Here is a 19162-nt window from a genome sequence, read left to right on the forward strand (position 1 = left end):
AGATGGCCATGGATGCCACTGTGGAGCTCCTGGTTAGGAGAGGCTCCTTTTCCGTCCCTTCCGTTGCTTGTGACTGCCCCGTGTCACTGGTTGGATGGGGGACTGTGGGAGCTCCTCACACTTCCATCGGCATCAGAGGCCAATATAATCCAGCCTTCTTCCTTAGATGGAGTGTGGTGTGAACCAATGGCCAGAGAAGCTACATTTCTGATGCAAGTATTCTGAGACAGGGAATAGATAATTGGCTCTTGGTTTATTTTTGTTTAGTCGTCTTAGCCTTGTTCAACTCTCTGTGACCCCATGAACCAGAGAACGCCTTGGAAACTCTCACTTTCTTCTCAAAGCTTCTCCTTTTTTATGTCCATGGAGTTTTCTTGGCAAAATACTGGAGTGGTTTGCCAGTTTCTTCTCCAGGTGGATCACATTTAGTCTAAACTCTCAGCCATGATTTGTCCATCTTGGGTGGCCCTGCACGGCATGTCTCATAGCTTCTTGGAGTTCTTCAAGCCCCTTTGCCACGACAAGACAGTGATCCATGAAGGGGCTTCATTTATTACAGTCAAAACATTTACTAAGGGGATGGTTCCACCTTCTTAATGGTTCTGAACTTCAGTTAGAAAAGAGACACTCACCAGTTCAGACCACTTAGTCATTTGCATAAGAGTTAAACTGGGCAAGTCTTTTGGGGGACAAAAGCCAGGATCCCACTTCCTTAGCAGTGGCCCTGAACCTCTTGAGGTGGTGGCCTTAGTCTGCATGAGAATACAGGAGCTCCTCACGTATTCCCTCCCTTAAAGTTCATTTGTGGTTCCCATCAACTGGCCCTCTGCGGCATGCTGCCTGCAACCATGGAGGGAGGATCAGGACCACGATGGCTAGGAACCTTTGGTACTGGTTCCCCCCAGGAGGTCGTCTTGGACTGGTTCCTGCAAGGTTTTGCATGGTATGAATTTTCTTTGGGGTTGTCTTAGATTTTAGTCTCACTGGTGAATAGTAAGTAATAACAGCAAAGGCCCAGTCTCAGGCTGCCTCCAATGTTCTTAGCACTGGAAGGTTGGTTGTTGTTTTTTTAAAAAAATGTTTTTATTTATTTGCTTTTCTGATAAGATTCCACATCAACAAAACTTGAACAAAAATGATACAACAAAGAAAAAGCTTCTCTTTCAAAGATTTCAAAGAATCGACAGAAATCAGTTTTCTTTCTGCCAGTCCTTAAAATTTTGAATATCATTAATTATAGGTACTGTTTGAAACAGAAATAGCATCTTTGGGAGTATATTCATTTTTATAGCAGTAATTTTACCCAACAGTGACAATTTCATTTTACTCCAAATTTGCAAATCTTTCCTAATTTCTTTCCAAACCCTTGCGTAATTATCATTAAAGACATTGTGGTTATTCACAGTTAACCGTATCCACAGGTATTTTACTTTATTTTCGCTCTTTATACCACTAATTCTTTCCAAATCTTTTGTGAGTTGAGCATCCATATTTTTGACTAGCATTGTTGTTTTTTGTTTGTTTAGTTAAAAACCTGCGAAGTTACCAAACTCCTTTATTTCTTCCAAAACCGCTGGTTTTCCAATGCCAAAACTACTTCATCTGCATATGCTTTTAACTTACTTATACCTCTTTTTGTCATTATTCCTTATCTTTTGTGTCAGTGCATCCAAAATCAAAATAAACAGCAATGGGGACAAGGGGCACCCTTGCCTGGTTCCTTTCATAACTTTGCATCCCTCAGAGATGATGTTATTTACAATAATATTTGCTCGTCGTTCAGAATATATAGCCTCTATAGCCTTTAAAAATGTTTTCCCCAAATCCATTTTCCTCAGAACTAGCCCTGGAAGGTTTAATGGCCAGACTTTATACTTCCAGGATTGAGAACCTTTGGCAGAGCAGTGCTTTTGTTTCTGGGCAAGTGACAGGCCCTTCTCACAGAGTTTTGAATTTTAGCCCATACAATCCTCTTACCCACATGATCACTGCTTAGACAATTTTGAAATATCAAGCAGTACGTCAGTGATTTTAAATAAGTAAGCATAAAGTAATCCAGGATGGTGCCAGCTTCAGATCCCGAGTAGAGTTTGCTCCCTGTCAGATTCTGTTGGCCATTCTGGGGTTGCGGCGCTCATCTCGCTTTACAGGCCGAGGGAGCCGGCGTTTGTCTGCAAACAATTTTTCTGGGTCATGTGGCCAGCATGACTGAGCCGTTTCTGGCAAAACCAGAACAGCACATGGAAACGCCGTTTACCTTCCCGCCGGAGAGGTACCTATTTATCTGCTTGTATTTTTGGTGTGCTTTCAAACTGCTAGGTTGGCAGGAACTGGGACCAAACAACGGGAGCTCACCCCATCGCGGGGATTCGAACCACCGACCTTCTGATCGGCAAGCTCTAGGCTCAGTTGTTTAGACCACAGCGCCACCTGCGTCCCAAATGCTGGTCCTACTCATAATCAATTCATTCAAGTTAATGGACATGACTAACGTAGGCTCCTTAATTTCCATGGGTCTACTCTGAGTAGTACTTAGTTGAATACAACCCATAGATTCTTCCATTGCGCATTAATAACCCAGGTGTTCTCCATAGTCCCTTTTGATGGACCAGCTCACCAGAATGGCTTTCTCTATCAAAGACAGACCATGGCGATCCTTTCAAGCCCATGAAAGCTCATAAACTGTTGCAGGTATTAAAGATGTAGGAAGTGCCTTTTGTCTCTTGGAATTTAAATTGGCCTTATTAAAATGACCCGGGTTTACCTGATGCAAACAGTTAGAAGCTTGATTGTTTATGGAAATATTTAATGTTTGGCCACGAACGCAACCATGTTTCTGGAAAAGTCGCTCTGTGTTGGGCTCGTGGAAAGTACTAATAGCTTTCATTTGTCTTTTGGTGCCCGACTGGCGGGGAATGCATCCGCAAAGGCAATCCCTGTCCAGCTGAAGCTGTTTCCCGGTAACCGAGAAGCAAGAGAACACTTCGGTTTTGCCGTTGTATTGTTGGCTTGTTTATTCCAGTGGCTTTTTCATCAGTGGGTGAGCAAGCCCCCTAAAAATCTCTTGTTAACAGAATGGTTTCCCTTCTTGGCTTAGGTGATCAAGGCAAAGAAGCCCTGAATTAAGCTTCTTTTTGCTTCCTGTTGGAGAACCACACCATGAGCTGGACTCTTCATTCATTTATTCAAATTGTTAGCTAGCCACTCTTCAGTTGAAGATCTTCAACTATTGTCAAAGGCAGCTGCTGGTTGTTCACATTGCAATAACCTGAACAGGCTGTTGCCAGTGCCTAGATAGCTTTTCCCTCTAAGAAGAGCTTTGCAGCACCTTAGAAGACTAGCCAGTTTTATTATGGCACAATCTTTTGCAGACTATTAGATGCATGGAGTGTGATCTTCTGTTGACCCAGGCATAAAGGAAAAAGGTGCAATCTGTGGCAATTCAGTTAGAGTTTAAATGTGTGCAAATTAACTCTTCACAACAGCAGTAATTGATAACAAAGTCATCTTAAAATTGCTGAGTACATTAGCACCTGTAGTGATACAGAAAACTATTCTCTCTCTTCGATACAAATGAATAGAATTTCTGTTTTTATTAAGTTGCAATTTGATAGCTTCGCAGTAGAAGTTTCTGTTGAAGTTCCCGTGTTCCACAGTAGTCAGCTTAAGATCAGCAATAGGTTGACCTGGTGGTATTACAGAAATTTATTTTTGTTCTTTGCTGTTTGAATTGTACCTTGCCTTGAGATGGTTTTGTAGAAGGCAATCAATAAATTAATAAATAGGAATAGATCATTTGCACCTTCCATCCCCAAACATTGAATCCAACCTCTCATACTGTGGTGGCTAGATTTAATTAGTCATAAGAGCCAGGAATCGAGAGGACATTTAGTTGGGCTCGTTACTTGCAAGCACCTTGCTGTGTCATCAGTCCACAGTAACTGAAATTGGTCCTCCCAAACAGGGCAAGCTTAAGATTGGAAACCTCTCTAGGTACTGCCTTATCCATAGCATCAAGAGTGTTTCAAAGGCAAGCGACTTTATCCTCAAAGTGCTGGGCAAACATGCCACAGCAGGCCTTCCAGGGGTCCAGTGATGGGCCCTCCAGAAACAGCAGCCTCCGAACCCCCTGAAGGGTTCTTCTGTACAGCTACTTGAGGATGCAGTTGATTCAGCAAGGTGCTTGCACTAATAATAATAATAATAATAATAATAATAATGATGATGATGATGATGATGTTATTATTTATACCCTGCCCATCTGGCTGGGTTTCCCCAGCCACTCTGGGCGCCTTCCAGCAAAATATTAAAATAGAATAATTCAACAAATTTTAAAAGCTTCCATAAACAGGAGTGCCTTCAGATGTCTTCTAAAAGTCAGATAGTTGTTTATTTCCTTGACATCTGATGGGAAGGCGTTCCACAGGGCGGGCACATTCACTGAGAAGGCCCTCTGCCTGGTTCCCTGCAGCAGGGAGGGAACCGCCAGAAGGCCCTTGGAGCTGGACCTCAGCGTCCGGGCAGAATGATGGGGGTGGAGATGCTCCTTCAGGTATACTGGGCCGAGGCCGTTTAGGGCTTTAAGCTCAGAAATGTATGCTGTCTTGAGTGAGATTTCTGTTTCCTTTGCTCTAATCATCAACCTGCTTCATTGCCTGTAATTCCTCCGGTTATCAGTATGTCAGACATGTCAAACTGTCTTGACCCTGAGGTCCAGTGCCCCCGATTCCCAGCCCATGCCATCTCTTCCAGAAACGCTGAAGCACTGGCAGCAGCAGGATGAGTCTGTGCAGATGTTTGGCTGTCTTCTTCAATGGCTGACAGCTGCTTGGTTGGCTTTGGGTTGGTCTTCACTGAGGAGCGGAATGTATTGTTGCTTCAAGGTTAATTGCACGAGCGTCTGGTCCCCCTTCCCAGCTCTGCCTGTGAATCAACACAGCCCCTCATTCCGTGGTGCAGAATTGAACTGGGAAATGTGACATACACAGTTGTGACAAGCACAGCAGGCTTGATGCCCGAACTGTAGGGATTGTGCTTTTCCAATCCAGGCAAGAGAGCTCCCCAAACCTTTAGCTTTAGAATCCCATGGAAGCCTGTGGAATCTGGGGCAAAAGCCACTTTAAGGCGACATTTCACAGGTGCTCCACAAGAATCAGAGTAAGATGGCGAAAGCAGCATGTCCAGTTGAATTGAGGTGAAGGTTTGCCTGTTGTGGACTGGAACCGTTTGTGGAGAAGCGTTTTTAGAGCTCCGTAGGGACACAGTTCTTCCATTGATGGCTCTGAACAAAGGAACAGCTCCTTACATGCAATGCAATTATGGCGAGGCGGAGGCTTCCTTTGGTCATCAACAGTTGGCAGCTCTGCTCTTTGGACGATTGCATCTCCCCCTGAAATTAGCTTCTGGCACCGATAAGCAGCTGTTGGCAGATGCTGGCTGTTGTGGTAGAGAGAACACTCAGCGCATCTCGGCTCGCACCACATGGATTGTGCTGGATTTCTTCAAGCAGGCCAAGGCAGCCGATGTTGGTTAACACGAACCCTGATGCCACTTGAAAGAATTGTTTTGTGGTGATCCGAGTGCTACATGTTGCACCATTTCTGGACAGCTTTCAGTGGTGTTGGGCAAGTGTTCATTCCGCCTTCCAAACAGGACATTGTTTGTGTGTTTGGGAGGTGGAAGCTGGTAGCAACTTGTGGGATAAATTGTGCTGTGGAATATTGGAAGGTTTTCCTTTGCCCCATAAAAAGGAGTTGCTTCCTGCGCTGGATGAAAACAGTTCCTTAAGGCTATGCGCAAATAAACACAGATGCAAATGGCAGTACAGGCACTGTGCTGTGCTTAAGCGCCTCTGTTCCTCTCTAGGGTGGAGCTCAGGGAAAACTGGTTGTGCCAAACTGCAGCAGAAGCCCATGGTGCACAGGGCTTATTGGCCAGGGGCCATGAAGCCACAATCCCATCTCTTCCATCTCCTCCCAATTACCAGAGCAGTTTTATAACCAATTAAAATTGTGTTGTTGTTTTTTAAAAACGTGACATTGACTTGAACATTGAGCAAGGACAAATATTTTTAAAGGGGTGGGGCAAGGCAATGTTTACAATTGTCAACAGCGCTGGGATTACTGGTAAATGTGCTTGTCTTTTACAGGGCCTTTTCTGTGGTGGCTCCCCACTTGCGGGGTGCTCTCACCAGGGAGGTTTGCCTGGTACCTTTGTTACACGACATTCCTCCCAGGCCTTTGGGTATTTAATCTATGGCCTTTTAAACTGTGTGTGTGTGTGTGTGTGTTTTGTTTGTGACTATGCATATGATTTTTCATTCTATGCCATCTAGCCACACGCCTTACCTGAGTGCCCTGAACTTGCCTTGGACTCTGACCTCCTTGCCCTCCTTGGGTTTCTTAGATCTGGCCTGGGAGAGGGCTGTTGGGAGTGAGTTACATCTCTTTAACACTTGATGGCATCCGGTATGTATTTTTATTATATAGCGTAGCAGCTGAGGTATGCCAGGCATGTGAACGGGGTCGCTCCAAACAGTGCTGCCTCTGAGCATCCAGCCTGAGCCTCCAGGAAGCCTCCTGCATCAGAGGCCAAGAATAACCACTCCAGAAGTCATTATCGGATAAAGTTAGTTTCCGCGGCCAAAAGTGTCCGCTCTGCCTCTTCAGGCAGGCGGATGGGAGTGAGCGCTGCCTCCCTCTGAGGAGCATCCATCGGGGAGCTCTCTGGGTCGCTTGCCCTTTCCGATTCACCACTGACTCCTGTTGTTTACTGATGCCGAGGTCGACTGAGAGCATCCCCTGCTCAGTCTCCGCGAAAATGAATGAGGATTGCACCAACACGCTTCCAAGGCCTCTTAAAATGCGCTGCTGCAAGATCTTGTTCACTCTCCTTCGCCTAGATGCATTGCAGTTATATGATGAAAAGAAGGATCCCCCCGTAAGGTTGGTGTGGTCCCTTCCCTGTGGGTAAAGCGTTTTCTCAAAGCAAGGCATTTGGTATAATTTTCAACGGAGAGCCCCACAGGTAAATGTTTTCCAGGGTGGGATTCCTCTGGGTCACTTGGAAGCCTGCAGTGCTGCCTTTGTGTGCATTGCTCAGGTAGCCAGGAACCTTGGAAGTGGAAGCCTAACCCAAGGCCGTCCTGTCTTTGCAGTCATCTTCACAGGTATTACTGTTATTTATTAAATTTCTATACTGTCTTTCATCTGAGGACCACAGGGCAGTTTACTTTACAATATAAAAACACAAAATTCATTCCATAGTAACAAACAAAAATAACACCCCCCACGATATTATATCTCTATACAGTGGAACCTCGGGTTACATACTGTCCTCCTTACGAACACTTTGGGTAACGAGCTCTGCTAACCCGGAAGTAGATACTCCTTGTTGTGAACTTTGCCCCGGGATGTGAGCGGAAATCGTGCGCCGGCGGCACGGCAGCAGCGGGAGGCCCCATTAGCAAATGCACGCCTCATGTTAAGAACGATTTCAGGTTAAGAACGGACCTCCGGAACGAATTAAGTTCGTAACTGGAGGTACCACTGTATTAAGATCTGTGTCTTAAGGATGGTGATATGTTTCAGTGTTTATTCTGGCACAGGGCTTATATGATATAAGGCAGGGGTTGGCAAGGTTTATCTCGCCTGGGCCAGTTCACTCCAGCAGAGATCCCTCCGTGGGCTGGATCGCGCATGTGCGTGAGTGCGCCCACCCACGATTTTCGGTATCTGTGCAGACGTGAATTTTGGCGTCTGCACATGTGCAGACGCAATTTCCAGAACTGCGGAAGCGAGTCCCCGTGCTGTGCTGTGCCGGTTTAGCGCAGCTCACAGGGACTCACCGAGCGGGCAGCTCATTTTGGGGGCGGCTCGTGGGCCAGTTAAACGACCCCCATGGGCCACTTGTGGCCCATGGGCCTTAGGTTGCCGACCCCTGGTCTAAGCCTTCATTGGTGTCTCCTTGATCTGAAGATGTGACTTTGCCTCTTGTGCCTCTTTCTCCTGGGTCTCTGCACTTGGTGACCCAGGCTTGGTTTGTAACCCATCTTTGGACATGGTTGCCTGCGTAGCGGAATTCTTTCCTGTAGGTCAGGGGCTGCCAACCTCTTTGGACCAGTGGGCACACTTTGAATTTCGAGAGGGACATGGCGAAAGTAGAAGGAGAACAGTAAGGGCTTCTGCTTCCTGGACAATCTCATGCTTACTCTGGGAAGTCAGCTGCGTCCTGCCAGTCGTGATTAATAATAATACAGTGGTGCCTCGCAAGACGAAATTAATTCGTTCCGCAAGTTTTTTCTTCTTGCGAGTTTTTCGTCTTGCGAAGCACGGTTTCCCATAGGAATGCATTGAAAATCGATCAATGCGTTCCTATGGAGACCGTCCGGGGACAGAGGGGAAGCGCCGCGCGCCTTCCCCTCTGTTCCCGGACCTGTTTAAAGCAAGGGGTGGCGGGGAGAAGATTGCTTCTCCCCGTTGCCTGCCCCGCAATCTCCGGGGACAGAGGGGAAGGCGCGGGGCTGGCAACGGGGAGAAGCGATCTTCTCCCCGCTGCCCCTTGCTTCAAAAGAGGTCCGGGGACAGCGGGGAAGACGCGCTGCGCTTCCCCGCTATCCCCGGAGCTTGCGGGGCAAGCTTCGTTTTGCGAAGCAAGCCCATAGGGAAATGCGTCTTGCGAAGCGGCTAAGAAAACGAAAACTCCTTCGTCTAGCGAGTTTTTCGTCTTCCGAGGCGTTCGTCTTGCGGGGTACCACTGTAGTAGTAATAATAATAATAATAATAATAATAATAATAATAAATAATAAAATTATTTACATCCCGCCCATCTGGCTTTCCCCAGCCACTCTGGGCGGCTCCCAATCGAGTGTTAAAAACAATACAGCATTAAACATTAAAAACTTCCCTAAACAGGGCTGCCTTCAGATGTCTTTTAAAGATAGGATAGCTGCTTATTTCCTTCACATCTGAAGGGAGGGTGTTCCACAGGGCAGGCACCACTACTGAGAAGGCCCTCTGTCTGGTTCCCTGTAACCTCACTTCTCGCAATGAGGGAACCGCCAGAAGGCTGAACGATGGGGGTGGAGACGCTCCTTCAGGTATACAGGACCGAGGCCATTGTGGAGGTGCAGCTGTTGAAGCACAAGAACCCTGTTTTCTCCCATGCAAATCCTAAACCACGAAGACCCAGTGATGCTCACCAGCTTGGATGGCTTTTAAAAGAGCACTGGGCACATTCATGGAGGAAGAGGAGGAGGCTAGCAGGGGCTGCCAGTTATGATGGCTGTGCACTGGCAGGGCCAGCCTGCCCTAGGTGTCATTTCCTGGGGAACGTGAGTGGAGAGGGAGCTGTTGCTCTCAAGTCCAGCTTTGGGGCTTCCCAACAGGATGATGGACTGGAGAGGCCCCCCTAGGCCTGACCCAGCAGCCAGGCTCTTCTTACGCTCTTACCTGCAACGAAGCAGAGTCAGCCACTTTCTGAGGCCACCCTTCCCTCTGTTGAGCAGCCCTTGCTGTCAGGAAGTTCTTTCTAACGCTGAGTTGAAATCTCCTTTCTTGTTAATTTGAAACCCTTTGGTTTTGGTCTTGCCTTCCAGAGCAGCAGAGGAAAACTTTGCCCCACCATCTGTGCTGCAGCTCTTCAAATACTTGAAGAAAGCCATCATGTTGCCTCTAAACCCAGCTGCTCAGCCCCACGCCCTTGTCCCAGAGAACCCTGGAGGGGGAACGTTCCTGCCAAGTGCCAGCTTCTTTCAGGACGAGGCTGCTTTCAGCATGGAGTCCAGGTGCTCAGCCCCACTCCCTGGCCACTGAGGATTGTGGGGGGAACTGCTGCTGGGCATCACACCTGGGAAGGGCCAGGGAATGCTGCCTGGGAAGTCCCGGCTACCTACGGGCACTGCGTCGTTTCTGTTTTCCTGTACAGTGGTACCTCTGGTTACGTACTTAATTCGTTCCGGAGGTCCGTTCTTAACCTGAAACTGTTCTTAACCTGAAGCACCACTTTAGCTAATGGGGCCTCCTGCTGCCGTCGCACCGCGATTTCTGTTCTCATCCTGAAGCAAAGTTCTTAAGCCGAGGTACTCTTTCTGGGTTAGCAGAGTCTGGAACCTGAAGCGTCTGTACCACTGTACTAGATTTTAGTGTGGTTTTGTTTGGAGAATCTTTCTGTAAGCCGCTTTGGGAACCTCTTGGGGCTATGGAATGGGATATATTTTAAATAAAGAGTAAATGAATGGCCACTTCTCTATTCTAAACATGCGCAATACCTGCAGCCGTTCCCCATTGGGTCTCTTGGCCCCTCACCATCTCTGTCCCCCTCCTCCGGACAGCTTGCCTCCTCTTCCTCCCCATCTCAGCAGTTGAGAACAGCCTCCTGGGTTCTTTTTCTTCCAGGAGAGTGCTCAGCAACACCCTTTCCCTGGATGGGTGGGTGGCTGGCTGCTGATTCCAATCCCTCGTGCCTAAGAGAGGTGTGCCCAGGTGATGCCTCTGTGCCCCTCGTCAGGGGGCCGCTAGTTGCCTCGATGTTCAGTGGGGAAGTGCAGTTGCCTGCTGTCAGTGGCTTCCCTGTGTCTGGGGAGAGGCTAATGAAGTTTTCCTCTTGTGTGTTGAAATCCCTGCTGTCGCCACAGCTGCTGCCCTGGCAAGTGGCACGTTGCTGGTCCTGGGCTCCATTTGGGCTCTGTTTCCAGGCCAGTTGTGCTCTTCTTCCTCCCCAGCGCCATGTGTGCAGAGCCACTGGTGCGCCATCCCACCCCCCCCTCGCTTGAGAATGTGGTGGATGGAATGACATGTTCGCTGAATGCTGCTCGCATTCCAGATGCTGATGGCTGGCCTCTCAGTGGCCCGGAACAATGTTTAAAAGTGCCGCTTGGGCGGTGTTTCTAATTATCCGCAAGCTGAAGATTTTCAAACCTTGTGTAATCTCCTGCAATGCAGATGGAAGTTGTTGGGGCTCCCCCCGCCGCCTTTTCTGTGTATACTTTGTAGAAAATCAGATTTAACTGTTCGTGCAGGCGACATCCTTGTCTTACTGCTTGTCAGGCTTTTGGCAGCGGCAATGGCAGGCCGGCAGGCCATGGCGGCTCCTTCACCCCCTTGGCTTGCCTCTTTGCAGCTGGGAGTCTTCGAGCCCCCTGAGTTACACGGTGCTGCCGACTGTGAGATGGGCGCCTGCGTTCTCGGCGAGTCCTGGTGAATGGATGAACTGAGGCTAAGAAGGTGCTGAGGTCTTCAGCACAGCCATGCCTCCCCTGCAACCCTCTTTGGAGAGGAATGGGAGCTGCTTGGGAGCAGAAGCGATGATGTATATTTTTCGATCATTGGGACCTCACGTTTGAAGTGACTGATAAATTATCTGAATAGAGTTGAACTTTGGTGCACAAGCCGTCCAATACAGGCAAGAATAATACGGAAAACGTGTTGGCCTCTTGGGTTCAGAAGGTGGGGTGTGAATCTTTTCTCCTAGTAGCAGTATCCCAAAGGAAGCCAAGTCATGCCGCTCATCCAATAGGATGCGGGTGGAGTGTGTCTACGGGCTGAACTTGCCTTGGTTTGGTGAGATGAGGAGGCTGGTTTTTTGGGGACAACATACCTGTGCTTTTAGTTGCAGTGTGTTCCTGTCCCCTAAACAGTGGCTTCCTCCGGAGGGCTCCTGACAGGTTGGGACAGGGGCTGTGTCCTGCTCTAGTGGGCCTGGGGAAGGGGAAGAAAGAACATGTTGTGCTATAGGGCTTCTTACCCCAGACCTGAGCATTTTGTGGTTGTATTGGGGGGGGGGGTGTCCAATCAGTGGGAGAGGGAAAACATTGTCAGGAGCTCGGCCTACATTCAAGTAGGTCCCTGGCAGAGACGCATGCCCGACTAGCATGTTCTCTCATTCCTGGTCTTTTGTTTGGGAGCTTCAAAAGCTTTCTTCTGCCCGAACATCACAGCGACCGATGCCAACAGACATCGGCACACTTAGGGATCCGCTGAGTCTTCGCAGCTTTGCGTAACAGACCTCAGCAACTCAGCATTTTGGCTAATCTACTTTGTTGTTGTTGTTGTTTAGTCGTTTAGTCGTGTCCGACTCTTCGTGACCCCATGGACCAGAGCACGCCAGGCACCTCTGTCCTCCACTACTTCCCGCAGTTTGGTCAAACTCATGCTGGTAACCTCGAAAACACTATCCAACCATCTCGTCCTCTGTTGGCCCCTTCTCCTTGTGCCCTCCATCTTTCCCAGCATCAGGGTCTTTTCCAGGGAGTCTTCTCTTCTCATGAGGTGGCCAAAGTATTGGAGCCTCAGCTTTATTTACATATAAACACACATAGAGCACTGCAACATGGCTCCCTCTCTCTCTAGCATCAGACAGCAAAGAGGAAAAACAACAACAAAGGAGAATAGTCCCGCTTCACAGAACACAGTAACACAAACATACTGTATCCGCCACTTCCCACTTTGTGGAGTCAAAACATACACCGTCATGTGAAAGACAACAATCCCATGACTGCAGTCACGGAGCAGGAATTCTAACATGTCTCCCTTTTGCCCCGAACCTTCCTTTGAGTTACTGTCTCTTGTGTGTTCTGTAACTTTGTGGAATGCACCCCCTCCCCATCCCTGACCCAGCTTGAAAAGGCTGAGCCCCTATTCTCTCCACCCTCCAGTTCGCTCCCCCCCCCCCCCCACTCAAGGCATTCCATTAATCTCAAAAGCCCACAGATCCTTGTCAGGTTGGGGTTTTCATGCTTTTTAAGACTTTGCCCTTTTACATTTACAAGCACACTCACTCACTCGCTCACTCGCTCGCTTCTGTGTGCCTGAGAAGGCCCCTGACTATGCGGAAACTTCTCGCTTATTTCTGGGTGGCCCCATTTCCCATCATTCCTAAATGTAGGTCAGCACCCCACCTGGGGGTGGACAGGTGCACCCTCCCACCAGGTGTGCATGGCCAGGGCACAGAGCGTGGGGTGATCTCCAGTGTGAGCCTGTTGCACCAGAGCAGAGTCTCGTGGTCCCTGAAGAGCCCTGTTCCTCAGATGCACAGGGGCAGGTGCATATCTACAAATGAATGTAATGGGGTAAAAGGGTAAAAGTTGTAGTTAAAAGGTGTCGGGATGCAGGTGATGCCATTTGTGACAATTCACTTGGTGCTTAAATGTATGCAGAATAAGGGCAGTGGCTGTTCACACCAGCAGCGACTGAATCGTCTGAGCTTTGCTTAATAACACGCCTTCTGCTGATCACCGAAGAATGGATGCTTTTGAATTCTGGTGCTGGAGGAGACTCTTGAGAGTCCCATGGACTGCAAGAAGATCAAACCTATCCATTCTGAAGGAAATCAGCCCTGAGTGCTCACTGGAAGGACAGTTCCTGAAGCTGAGGCTCCAAGACTTTGGCCACCTCATGAGAAGAGAAGACTCCCTGGAAAAGACCCTGATGTTGGGAAAGATGGAAGGCACAAGGAGAAGGGGACAACAGAGGACGAGATGGTTGGACAGTGTTCTCGAAGTGACCAGCATGAGTTTGACCAAACTGTGGGAGGCAGTGGAAGACAGGAGTGCCTGGCGTGCTCTGGTCCAGGGGGTCACGAAGAGGCGGACATGACTAAACAACAACAACAAAAGAAGCAGGAAGCCATTGCCTCGCCCCTCAAACCCAAGCCTGGAAGAGTCGAAGGGGCTGCGTCCTAGTCTCCCAGCTCAGTGCTTCAGATCTGGACGTGTTGCTCCTTAGGAGGTCTTGGCTTCTGTGAGTCCCTCATATACCTGGAGGAATGGTGGGCCCACCAGGCCATAAAGGAGCAGAGCCTGGTTTGGTCTTTTAAGAGGGCTTTGCTGCTTGCTGTAAGTTAATGAGGGAGCTGGACAAGACCCTGCAGCCCTTGCCCCTTCCCTGTGGATGGGCCTTGGACCAGAGAGCCCTCTAAGCCCAGCTGCAGTGCTGGATTTGAAGCTGCCTGACCTTGGCTCTCTCCCCTTAGCTAGGCTGGTTCTTAGCTAGCAAGTGCTTCTGGGCCGGGGAAGGTGGTTTTGCACAAACCACCCTATCTTCAGTCTTGGCTTCCAGATGGGGACAAGAAGGCATTGCCTGGTGGCAAAACCAATGGCATTTGCATGCAGAAGACCACAGTCCCCGGGTTGAACTTGGGTTTGAGGGGTTTTGGAGAACGGAGCTTGGAAAGGCCTTCTCTTGAAATCTCTGGGTGGACCAAGCAACCCTCGGCTAGGTGGGCCAAAGTCTGGCTTGCAGGAAGGGCAGCTTCTTGGGGCCACGCGACTTCCATCTCCACAAATGGAAGCAGATGATGAAGGATCTGGGTAGAAATTCCTGGAAAGGAGAGGAAGCCGAGCGTCGGGGGACCGGGTGTGCGAGTGTGTTGGTGGATGCTGGGGAGGTGGTGGTGATCGTCAGATTTGCAGACGCAAACATGTTCCCGATCTCTGGGCACGCAGTGCTGCTGGAGGGTTTCGTGCCTCTCTGTTTTCCCTCCGGTTCCATTTCACTCCACATCACAGGATCAGAGCACAAATGTGCTTATTATCATAAAGGCTCTTTATTTGAACACTACTTGGCTTTCTGCGGAAAACCTCACATGTTTGCTTAACGGGAATTCTATTCCTTTAAGTCTGTGTTTATAACACTCTTATAATTTATAGAAATGTATTAACAGGTACTCCTCCGTATTGTTTTTATGACCTCAGAAAAGAAACTGCAAAACCCTCAGGCTCCCATTGATCTCACCCACACGCCCCTGCTGTCCACATGGGCTCGGGCGGAAGGCACATTGCGGGGGGGAACCTCAGCCCTGGGCGGCAGGAGTTGCCTGTGACTAGTGGCCGAGCTCTAGTGGGCTTCTCTTCAGAGGAGTCTTCTGCTCCAAAGGGCCCCATATTGTGGAATGCAGGAATGGGCAGAGGACAGCCAGTAGGGAAGGGGAGGGTGACTCTTGGGAGCGGGGCTTTTAGCACCCGGCTCTCTTTGTAAAAGGAGGTACAGCGTCACATGATTAAACTCTGGAACTCCCTGCCACAGGAGGCAGTGATGGCCACCAACATGAATGGCTTCAAAGGAAGATAAGACAAATTCATCGAGGAGGAGAGATTGATTGATGGCTGCTTTGCCACAGTAACCATGCTCTGCTCTCACAATCAGAGGCTGTGATTATTCTGAATACTGGAAACCACAGGAGGGGAGAGCGCTGCTCTTGAGTTTGAATCCTGCTTGCTGCTTTCCCACAGGCATCTGGCTGCCCACTGGATGGACCTCTGGCCAGATCCAGCCGGCTCTTTTTCTTACGTTCCCAAATGGCAGAGCTGCTGCTTCAAGGCTGTGGTTCCAGGTGTGCGTCCCTAGGTGGGAATAGTTTCACTTCTGGGTTCAGGATCTGGTTGTAGGGCTGCTCCCCTCCCCTCTCCCCCTCCCCTCCTGGGATGTCCCCTTGTTCAGAGTCCCCCGAAGCTTCCTTCTGGGGCTGGTCCCCGGCGTTGGCCTAACACAGGGTTCCCCATGTTTCTGAGTTCACTGACCCCTCACTGTCACCTCCTCCAACCCAGATCCTTACGAATATAAAAGGAACATCAATATATAACCAACATTTGTTCATCATCAATTGCCATTACCAGGAATAATAAAATGTGAAAAATTGTTGTATTGTGGAATCATCTGATTCAACACAGATGCTTCTCGCTGGCGAGGGAGCTCCACTCTGTACATGGCCAAGGCCCTTGATTCCTGAGGCCCATGGTTCCTAATGACATTTCTCACACATTCCTCCCACAGTTCATTCCCACCCCAGGCGCTTTCCCACCCCATGGCCTTTATCCATTCCCTGCAGGGTCTCGTTGACCGTTGTGTGGGGAGGTTGTCACTGTCAACCGCTTTTGGGCACCCTGGCCCATGGGGAGCACATGGGGATAAAAAGTGAAGCCTCCTTGGGATGAGGCCCTTGATCACGCATAGGTAAACTCGGCCCTCCAGGTGTTTTGGGACTACAACTCCCATCATCCCTGGCTAACAGGACCAGTGGTCAGGGATGATGGGAGTTGTAGTCCCAAAACATCTGGAGGGCCGAGTTTGCGTATGCCTGCCCTTGATGATTAGTGAACCAAACTGGGCAGGTCCAGGTGCTGCAAACCCCCCACCCCACCCCAAATGACCGGTTGTTGTTTCAGCCAGAAAGGGACAAACTATTGTTGCTTTTGTAACAGAAAATGCAAGATGGCCACAGCTCTGCTTTTGGTTTTAGGGGAGCTCCTTCCACCCCCAGCCACATATCTCCCTTTTCCGGCTCTCGGGGCATTTCAGCCAACTTCCCAGAAAAACATGCCAATGTGTGGATGTTGCCGAGACTCAAGGATCTGGGCTTCATCTCCTGTCTCTGATGCCGCTTTCATAGATAGCACCTACCCCCTTACAGCAATGCCAGCTATGGCTGAGCAGGAGTCTGATTGACAGGTGCTCAGCCTCTGCTGCCCCTTCCCCACGTAGCTCACCGGTTCTCTTTGGGACCCCTCTCTGTCTCACGTGTGGCTTGAGGAGTCGTCTCTTCGCTGGACGGCTCGCAGCTTGAGAAATGTGGGAGCATCCAAAACGAATTGACCTGCTGCGCAGCTTGCAAAAGGACTGTGTAAAAGGGTTCCCTTTTCAGAGCAACTCTTAGCATGTCATTCATGTGGCCTGACTCTGCCAGCGTGTGCCAGGATGACTGCCGTGTGGCAAAACACTGCAGTGAGCCCAAACCTTGTATTTTGTTTGAAAATGGAGATTTTTTTAATTCAGATGAAACATTAAGACTTGGGAAAGCGTCGTGGCTTGATGGTTTAATGGCACAGACAAGGGGAAATTAGCATAGATTTTCTTCAGGAGCTGCTGCTATGTCTCTGTTTCCCCCTCCCCAACCCCCCCCCTCTTGATTCTCCAGGAAAATGGGTTTTGTAGCCTGGGGAGGAACGGCCTCTTCATGGCTGTAGTTGGATGTGTTTGAATTAGAGAGTCACCCCACCATTGCAAGCCTTGAGTGTGGTTTGCTGTGGACGTGGATAGGCTTAGGGGAGCTGGCCACTTTCACAAATCTTATTATGTAGGCAGTGGCCTCATCTATGGAAACCAAGGGCTCTGCAAAGGCGCATGAGAGTGATGCCTTTGGCACCAAGGATTATAATCGGAGCCATGCGCGTGAACATGGCCTACCTTGCGCTGCTCAGCTGTGCCCAACCCAGCAGAAGGGCCAGTATATAACTAAGGGTCCCCCCTCCTCCAGCATAGCTTATTCTGAGCTGGTGAATATCTTGCATTTTGCACAGAATGGAGAGAGAGGCTGCCCCTTCTCTCTCCTCGAATTCAGGGAAGCCCTAATCCCCATGCAGCCTTGATCACGATAACACGAGTGCTAGAGCTCTTTGAAAATCAGGGCATGCCTGGCGCTCCTTCTTGGTACCCCTGGGATGTGGCCAGGGTGCCATCTTATTCCCACGGTCATTCAGGGGCTGTTGTGTCCTGATTGGGGCAAGGCAGGCCGGTAGTTGCAGCACCACGGAAAGCGCCATGTTGCCAGATTTGCTCCAGTGAAGCTTAAAGGGTGAGTTGAAGCCACAGTGATTCACGCCTGAGTTGCATCCCGTCTGGACTACTGCCGTGCACTCTACATGGGGCTGCCTTTGAAAAGAGCTCAGAAGCTTCACTTGTCTCAAAGAGCTTCAGCCAGAGTGTTGACTGGTGCTGGTTACAGGGAGCAGACAACTCTCTATTGGTCTGTTTCTGGGCACAATTCAAAATACTGGCTATGACCTATAAAGCCCTACATGGCTTTGGTCCAAGCTATTCCCTCGTCTGAATCTGCCCAAGTTTTGAGATCTCTGGGGGAGGCCCTTCTCTCGGTCCTGCTACCCTCGCAGGCACACTTGGTAGGGACGCGGGTGATGGCCTTCTCTGTGGTGGCTCCTCCCAGACAACTCCCTCCCTAGAGAAGCTAGACTGGCTCCCTCCTTGCTGTTTTTCCATCAGCAGGTGAAGACTTCCTTGTTCCAACAGGCCTCTCAGAACTGACTGCTTCTAACGAAAGGGCTGATGCCATGCTGCTTTTATTGTAATTATCTGTATGTTTTAAACAGATTAGCTAGATGTATATAGTTCAATTTGTATCAACATTTATTTTAGTGATATGCTTTTCTGTGTTTTTAGCGGTTATTATTTTTATCTGTAAGCTGCCTTGAGTCCTGTCAGAGAAAAAGGCCAGGTATATTAATACATAGGAATGCAGGTTTTGGTGTCCTCGGGTGTCTTCCCGTGTAAAAGTTGGGGTGTCTAGGCGACGTTTCGACGAGGTCTCACTCGTCATCTTCAGGCTGGTGCTTTCGGCTTCTTGTTACTGGAACAGAGCAGGATCTCAGTGTTTGAGTTCCTATAAATACTGTTGAGGAGGTGTGGTGTATAGCCTCCAATGTTCTGGGCAGAGAGGAAGTTCCCAGGCTAGTGTGCCTTTTCTTCTTTTGTTCCTTAATTGCTTGAGGGATATCTTGAGTGATTTCTTGAGTGATATCCTGAGTACCACTTAGGTGGGTCATTAGGTGTGGATTAGTTGCTAAAGCCTTTGTGTCTTGACCTCTTGAACTTTGTGCAGAGTTTTTCTGAGAAGATGGCTGTACTGCACTTAGTTGTGCTCTGGCTTGGCTTCGTGTATAGGGGCGAGCTGTGGTTTTGTGGCCTGTGCCAGCCAGATCTGTGTAGGGATTGCAGGGGGGTGCAGCATCCGGAGGTGCCACCATGGTTTGGCTACTGGATGGTGTCTGTAATTTATCTGTGGAGAGGGTCTGGGTTTGGGTCTGGTGTGGTTGATTGGTGATGGCGTTCTGTGTGCCTCTGGATCTGGTGTCAGTTTTTGTGGGGAGGGCTAATTTCCAGATGTCTGGCAAGCGGGATGTGTCGTCACGCTTGTTCATGTTGTGAGGGTGTTTTTCTATCTCGATGGCTTCCATGATTATTCTCTTGTGGTGATGTTCCATGTTAGAGAGCAATTTGGAATCTGCAAAATTAATTTCGTGTCCTGTTTCTTTCATGTGTTGGAAAAGAGAGGAAGTTTTTTCTTCTTTTTTGACGGCATTCTTGTGTTCTGCGATACGTGCATTTATTCGTCTGTTTGTTTGCTATACACCACACCTCCTCAACAGTATTTATAG

At 49.1% G+C, this 19162-nt stretch overlaps 1 protein-coding gene across 7 annotated transcripts in view; it reads left to right on the plus strand.

Moving 5' to 3' along the window:
• Window positions 1-19162, plus strand: part of EXOC6B (exocyst complex component 6B) — a 214287-nt gene that overhangs the window by 34925 nt on the left and 160200 nt on the right. The gene's annotated exons all lie outside the window — the stretch shown is intronic.

This window comes from Podarcis muralis, chromosome 9 (genome assembly GCF_964188315.1).
Source record: "Podarcis muralis chromosome 9, rPodMur119.hap1.1, whole genome shotgun sequence".
NCBI classification, from domain to species: domain Eukaryota; kingdom Metazoa; phylum Chordata; class Lepidosauria; order Squamata; family Lacertidae; genus Podarcis; species Podarcis muralis.